The sequence below is a fragment of the Hylobates moloch genome, unplaced genomic scaffold (assembly GCF_009828535.3).
Source record: "Hylobates moloch isolate HMO894 unplaced genomic scaffold, HMol_V3 SCAFFOLD_18, whole genome shotgun sequence".
In the NCBI taxonomy this organism is placed as follows: Eukaryota; Metazoa; Chordata; class Mammalia; order Primates; family Hylobatidae; genus Hylobates; species Hylobates moloch.
In genome coordinates this window covers 74515405-74522578 of record NW_026652293.1, presented here as the reverse complement: position 1 = coordinate 74522578, position 7174 = coordinate 74515405, and positions in this window count along the sequence as shown.

The window sequence follows — 7174 nt, the reverse complement described above, 5'->3', positions numbered from 1 at the left end:
GTGAACCCAGGAGGTGGAGCTTGCCGTGAGCCAAGATCGTGCCACTGCACTCCAGCCTAGGCAACAGAGGGAGACTCCATCTCAAAAAAAAAAAAAAAAAGAAAAAGAAAGAAAAGAAAAGAAAAAGAAAGAAAAGAAGCAGCATTCACTCATTCTAGCCAGGATGGGGGCTGTGTGGTCATTTTTGTGGCTTGGACAATGTTCATGTTTCTGTCCATGTTCAGACATGATTATGGAGTGGTCTTGTTTTTGTCTTGACTCGGTGTTAGGGTTTGGACATAGTTTGTGTGGCCCTGCCAAGTCTCATGTTGAAATCTGATGCTCAGTGTTGGAGATGGGGCCTGGTGGAAACTCCTGAGGTCAGGAGTTTGAGACCAGCCTGACCAAGGTGAAACCTCGTCTCTACTAAAAATACAAAAATTAGCCGGCCATGGTGGTATGTGCCTGTAATCCCAGTTACTCCAGAGGTTGAGACAGGAGAATTGCTGAAACCTGGGAGGCAGAAGTTGCAGTGAGCCGACATTGCACCACTGCACCCAGCCTGGGCTACGGAGTGAGACTGTCTCAAAAAAAAAAAAAAAAAAAAAGTAATGTCATCTATTACTTTTTATTTATATTCCAGTTTAATCTAGAGATTATATATATGCGCACACACCCTTCCATCCTCCAACACAAGTTCCCATCCTCCTAGGGCATAGCTTCCCTTTATGTGTAATGGAGTTAGCTGAGCTGCGATACTCAGAATAATACTCTGCATGGTTAAAAGCCTGGAATTCATTTCTGAGACAGGGGGATTTGGAAGGATAGGGATCTTTGCATCTTTTGGACCTCATCAGAGATTGCCTCATGGAAAGAGGGTCTTCCATGAATGTTTATTACATTTGTGGCCATGGGTGTTGAAGGTGATGGGGCAGTGAGGGGCACAGGGTGGTGATCTTTAGAAAGATGTACGTTTACTCCTCTAAGACTAGATGAGAGGAATTCCTCTCTACCAATCTTTACATGCTTCTAATCAACTACCCACATAGCAGCTTCACTGCTGAATTTCACAGACAGTTCACACCGGGTCCACAATGGCACTCTGGGTGTCTTCCTGAGCATTGTCTCCAGCCTTCTTCTTCTGCCAGTATTTCCCCATCATAAATGACACCGGTGAACGACAAGACAGTGGATGAAGTCAGAAATTTAGGGCCAGGGGTGGTGGCTTACGCCTGTAATCCCAGCACTTTGGGAGGCCAAGGTGGGTGGATCATTTGAGGTCAGGAGTTTGAGACCAGCCTGGCCAACATGAGACTCCATCTCTACTAAAAATATAAAAATTAGCCAGGTGTGGTGTCTCATGCCTGTAGTCCCAGCTACTCGAGAGGCTGAGGCAGGAGAATGGCGTGAACCCGGGAGGTGGAGATCATGCCACTGCACTCCAGAGTAGTTTTGTGTCTTGAATATGATAATATAAAATTGAGTCTTGGATTTATTATGAGTCAACAATAATTTTCTGTAAAATACCAGACAGCAAATATTTTAGGCTTGAGGGCCACATGGTCTTTGTCATATTCAACTCTGCTGTTACAGTGAGAAACGTATGAAATTGAGCCTAATATGAACAAGTAAGTGTGGCTATGTTCCAATAACACTATTTATGATGACTGATATTTGAGGTTTTTTTTTTTTTTTGAGACAGGGTCTTGCTCTGTAGCCCAGGCTGGAGTGCAGTGGCATGACCACAGGTCATTGCAGCAGGAAATTCCTAGGCTCAAGTGATCCTCCTGCCTCAGCCTCCCAAAGTGCTGGAGGTGTGAGCCACTGTACCCAGACTGAATTTCACATAGTTTTTACATGTCATGAAACCTTTTTATTTTGTACCAACCATATTAAAATGTGAAGACATTCTAAGCTTATGAGCTATAAACAATCAGACTGTAGACTTGATTTGGGCCCAGGGACATAGTTGGTTATCTAATATCTGCTCTGTATAAGTTTAAAAATTTTACGTGAGGCAATTGTTATTGCATTTCATGTATTTCACATCAGATTAGAAATCTGAAAAAACAGAAAAACCAGTCCTTACAACGTATAATTTAGGAAGCCTTGCCCTATGTCTCAGATCTAATGCCACCTCCTTAAAGAGGTGTACCTGAGCCAATATATTAAAAGCAGTTTCAATCACTGATTAGAAAAAGAGGAGCTTGTTTCTGTTTCTGGTATGATGATGGCTTTGTGTCTAGGTCTTGGAATATACGTACAAAAATCTGTTTTAAAAAATAGAGACAGTCTTGCTATATTGCCGAGGCTGGTCTCAAACTCCTGGGCTCAAGTGAACCTCTTGCCTCAGTCTCCCAAAGTGCTGAGATTACAGATATGAACAACCACACCCAGCCCATACTAAAATCTTTATGGGTGAATTGATATGGATTTGCTTCAAAATAATTGGAGAGGAGTAAATTAGTAGGTGTAGACAGCACAAAATAGCTACTTATTGAAGACTGTTGAAGACGCATGGTGGATATTTATTATCCTTCTAGAAACTTCTGTGTATGTTTGAAATATTCCATAATAAAAGTTTACAAAATAGACCTGACAAGGCGGTGCCTCCCTGTAATCCCAGCACTTTGGAGTGGCTGAAGTGGGAGGATCACTTAAGGTTACAGTGAGCTATGATTGTGCCACTGCCTTCCAGCCTGGGCCACAGAATGAGACCCTGTCTCAAAAAAAGAAAAAAGAAAAAAAGAAAAGTCACAAAATTGGTTCCATTCTCTTCCTTTTCCCTCAACCTATGTTTTGTTTTGTTGTTGTTGTTTGAGATGGAGTCTCACTCAGTCACCCAATCTCTGCTCACTACAACTTCTGCCTCTCGGGTTCCAGTGATTCTCATGCCTCAGCCTCCCAAGTAACTGGGACTAGATGTGTCTGCCACCACGCCCGACTAATTTGTTGTAATTTTAGAGGAGATGAGGTCTCGAACTCCTGACTTTAGGTGATCCGCCCGCCTCAGCCTCCCGAAGTGCTGGGATTACAGGCGTCAGCCACCGCGTCTGGCCTCTGGTTTGTTGTGTTAGTTTTCTTTATCAACTCCATCACAATTTAAGATGGTTTTGGTTTTTATCTACCTTCCCCCACACCCGGCCAATTATCCCATTCTTAAAGGAGTCTCTGAACCAAAAAGTTAACAACTATTTCTCTCCTTTAACATTTTTGGACCATCCCGGCTAACACAGTGAAACCCCGTCTCTACTAAAATTACAAAATATTAGCCAGGTGTGGTGGCACGCGCCTGTAATCCCAGCTACTTGGGGGGCTGAGGCAGGAGAATCTCTTGAACCCAGGAGGCAGAGGTTGCGGTGAGCCAAGATCATGCCACTGCACTCCAGCCTGGGCGACAGTAAGACTCTATCTCAAAAAATAAAATAAAATAAATAAAATAAAAAATAAAAATCGTAATAAATGTTCGATCTATGTGATGGTTTACTGAGGCTCCTTGTATATACTATTTTTATATTACTTAGCATGCTTTAACATGTTGATTAAAATATGTCTTTTAATGAGGAAAAGTTTATTTATTAGATTTTCATCTCAGTGAATGTAGAATCTCATTTTAAAAGTTTTTATTTGGGGCCAGGCGCCATGGCTCATGCCTGTAATCCCAGCACTTTGGGAGGCTGAGTCGGGTGGATCACCAGAGGTCAGGAGTTTGAGACTAGCCTGGCCAACAAGGTGAAACCCCATCTCTACTAAAAACACAAAAATTAGCCGGGTGTGGTGGTGAGTCTGTAATCCCAGCTACTCGGGAGGCTGAGGCAGGAGAATTGCTTGAACCCGAGAGGTGGAGGTTGCAGTGAACCAAGATCACACCACTGCACTCCAGCCTGGGGGACAAAGTGAGGCTGTCTCAAAACAAACAAACAAAAGTTTTTATTTGGGAGAGACACAGATTCCAGAGAAATAGGGTCAATGTTCCATGATCGCATCTAAAAAATAAACTCAGGGTCTGGCGTGGTGGCTCACGCCTGTAAACTCAGCACTTTGGGAGGCCGAGGCAGGTGGATAATCTGAGGTCAGGAGTTCAAGACCAGCCTGGCCAACATGGTGAAACCCCATCCCTACTAAAAATTAAAAAATTAGGGCTGGGTGCAGTGGCTCATGCCTCTAATCCCAGCACTTTGGGAGGCTGAGGTGGGTGGATCACAAGGTCAGGAGTTCGAGACCAGCCTGGCCAAGATAGTGAAACCCCGTCTCTACTAAAAATACAAAAATTAGCCTGGTGCAGTGGTGCGTACCTGTAATCCCAGCTACTCAGGAGGCTGAGGCAGGAGAATCGCTTGAACCCAGGAGGCAGAGATTGCAGTGAGCCAAGATCGCACCACTGCACTCTAGCCTGGGTGACACAGCAAGACTCTGTCTCAAAAAAAATAATAATAATAATTAAAAAATTAATTGGGCATGGTGGCAGGTACCTGTAATCCCAGCTACTCGAGAGACTGAGGCAGAAGAATCTCTTGAACCGAGGAGGCAGAGGTTTCAGTGAGCCGAGATCATGCCATTACATAACAGCCTGGGCAACAAGAGCAAAAGTCTGTCTCAAAAATAAATAAAAATAGGCCGGGCGCGGTGGCTCACGCTTGTAATCCTAGCACTTTGGGAGGCCGAGGCGGGCAGATCACGAGGTCAGGAGATCGAGACCACGGTGAAACCCCGTCTCTACTAAAAATACAAAAAATTAGCCAGGCGTGGTGGGGAGCGCCCGTAGTCCCAGCTACTCGGAGAGGCTGAGGCAGAAGAATGGCGTGAACCCGGGAGGCGGAGCTTGCAGTGAGCCGAGATTGCGCCACTGCACTCCAGCCTGGGCGGCACTCCAGCCTGGGCGACAGAGCGAGACTCAGTCTCAAAAATAAATAAATAAATAAATAAATAAATAAAAATAAAAGTAAACTCAGAAAAATGATTCATGCCCTCTGTATCTCATGTTCAATTAAAATTAATACTAACTTTTTTTATACAAAGAAATATTTAATGAGATCTAAGAGTTTTATGTTACTTATTGTAGGTTGCAGTTTGAAGACCAAATGAAAGACTACTAGAGATCAAATGCTCCAGTTCCCCACCTCCAAAAATCAGGGATCCCCCTTCTCTTTAATTCACTTATTCCATAAAGAGTAAGCAGTATTTTCTTTTTCTTCTTTCTTTCTTTCTTTTTCTTTTTCTTTTTTGAGATGGAGTTTCACTCTTGTTGCCCAGGCTAAAGTGCAATGGCACAATCTCGGCTCACCACAACCTCCGCCTCCTGGGTTCAAGTGATTCTCCTGCCTCAGCCTCCCAAGTAGCTAAAACTACAGGCAGGCACCACTACGCCTGGCTAATTTTGTAATTTTTAGTAGAGACAGGATTTCACCATGTTGGCCAAGCTGGTCTCGAACTCTTGACCTCAGGTGATCTGCCCACCTCGGCCTCCCAGGGTGCTGGGATTACAGGCATGAGCCACCACACCCAGTGTAACCAGTATTTTCACCATGCCAGAGGGGAACAAAATCACTGGAGGGTCTTACATCAACAATGAAATTCCCTGACCAGGAAGTAACACATCACTTCTGCTTATAATACAATGACCAGAACTAGTCACATGATCTCATCCAGCCTAGTGCTAAGAAATACAATTCTACATGGGTGTGGTGGCTTATACTTGCAATCTCAGCCCTTTGGGAGGCTTAGGCAGAGGATAACTTGAGGCCAGTAGTTTGATGCCAGCCTAGGCAATATATGGAGACCCTGTCTGTATAAGATAAAAAATAAAAAATTAGTTAGGTGCGGTGGTGTATGCCTGTGGTCCTAGCTACTCTGGAGGCTGAGGTGGAAGGATTGCTTGAGCCCAGGAGTTCAAGGCTGTAGTGAGCCATGATTGTGCCACAGTACTCCAGCCTCAGCTGAACTTCTCTTTTGTAAAACTGATTGCTGACTTCTCTTTTATTTCAGTCACCTAAAATCTCTTGGCCCAGCAGTTTCTGCCATTCAAGTGATTTCAGTGGAAAATGTGTGTCTATGTGAGAAATTTGGGGATGGGGCAGGGGATGAAGGTAGATAGTCTTAAAATGAAACAGAATGATGTAACAGCTGCCTAACTTGGCGTCTATTCACACCCCTTAATCTCTTTTATTTAAATAAAAAAAAATTTTATTAAGATAAAACAGGCCGGGCACAGTGGCTCAAGCCTGTAATCCCAGCACTTTGGGAGGCCAAGGTGGGTGGATCACCTGAGGTCAGGAATTCAAGACCAGCCTGGCCAACATGGTAAAGCCCCGTCTCTACTAAACATACAAAAATTTACCCAGGTGTGGGGGCACATGCCTGTGATCCCAGCTACTCAGGAGGCTGAGGCAGGAGAATTGCTTGAACCCGGGAGGTGGAGGTTGCAGTGAGCCGAGATCGTGCCATTGCACTCCAGCCTGGGCGACAAGAGCAAGACCATATCTCAAAAAAAAAAAACAAAAAAAACCATAAAAGAAATTAAGAATATTAAATACACTTAATTAAGTACTCCTAATCTAGGATTAAATACTAGAGAGTATTTAATAAACCAAAAGGAAGACAATAAAATTTCCCAGAATCTCACCAGTCAGTATAATTTAGTGATTTATTCATTCAACTATTCATTGAATGTCTACTCTGCAGGAGGCACCATGCAGGCTCTTAGGGACCTAATTGCAAACAAGAGTCCATGACCTGATAGATTCTATCATTTAAAGCAGGAGTCAGCAAATTATGACCCATGGGCCAAATCCAGCCTGCCACCTCTTTTGGTAAATATAATGGCTGCTTTTTACACTATAATGGCACAAATGAGTAGTTGCAACAGAGACCACATGGACCCAAAATCCTAAAATATTTACCATTTGCCCTTTTATTGAAAAAGTTTGCCAAACCCTTGTTTAGAGGCAATTGGTCACTAATTTTGTCAGATTATTCTTAGTTATTTAGTAATTTAAGCCATTTTAGGCCAGACACTGGTGGCTCACGCCTTTAATCCCAGCACTTTGGGAGGTCAAGGAGGGTGGATCATTTGAAGCCAAGAGTTCGAGACCAGCCTGGCCAACATGGAGAAACCTCATCCCTACTAAAAATACAAAAGTTAACATGGCGTGGTGGCGTGCACCTGTAGTCCCAGCTACTTGGGAGGCTGAGGCAG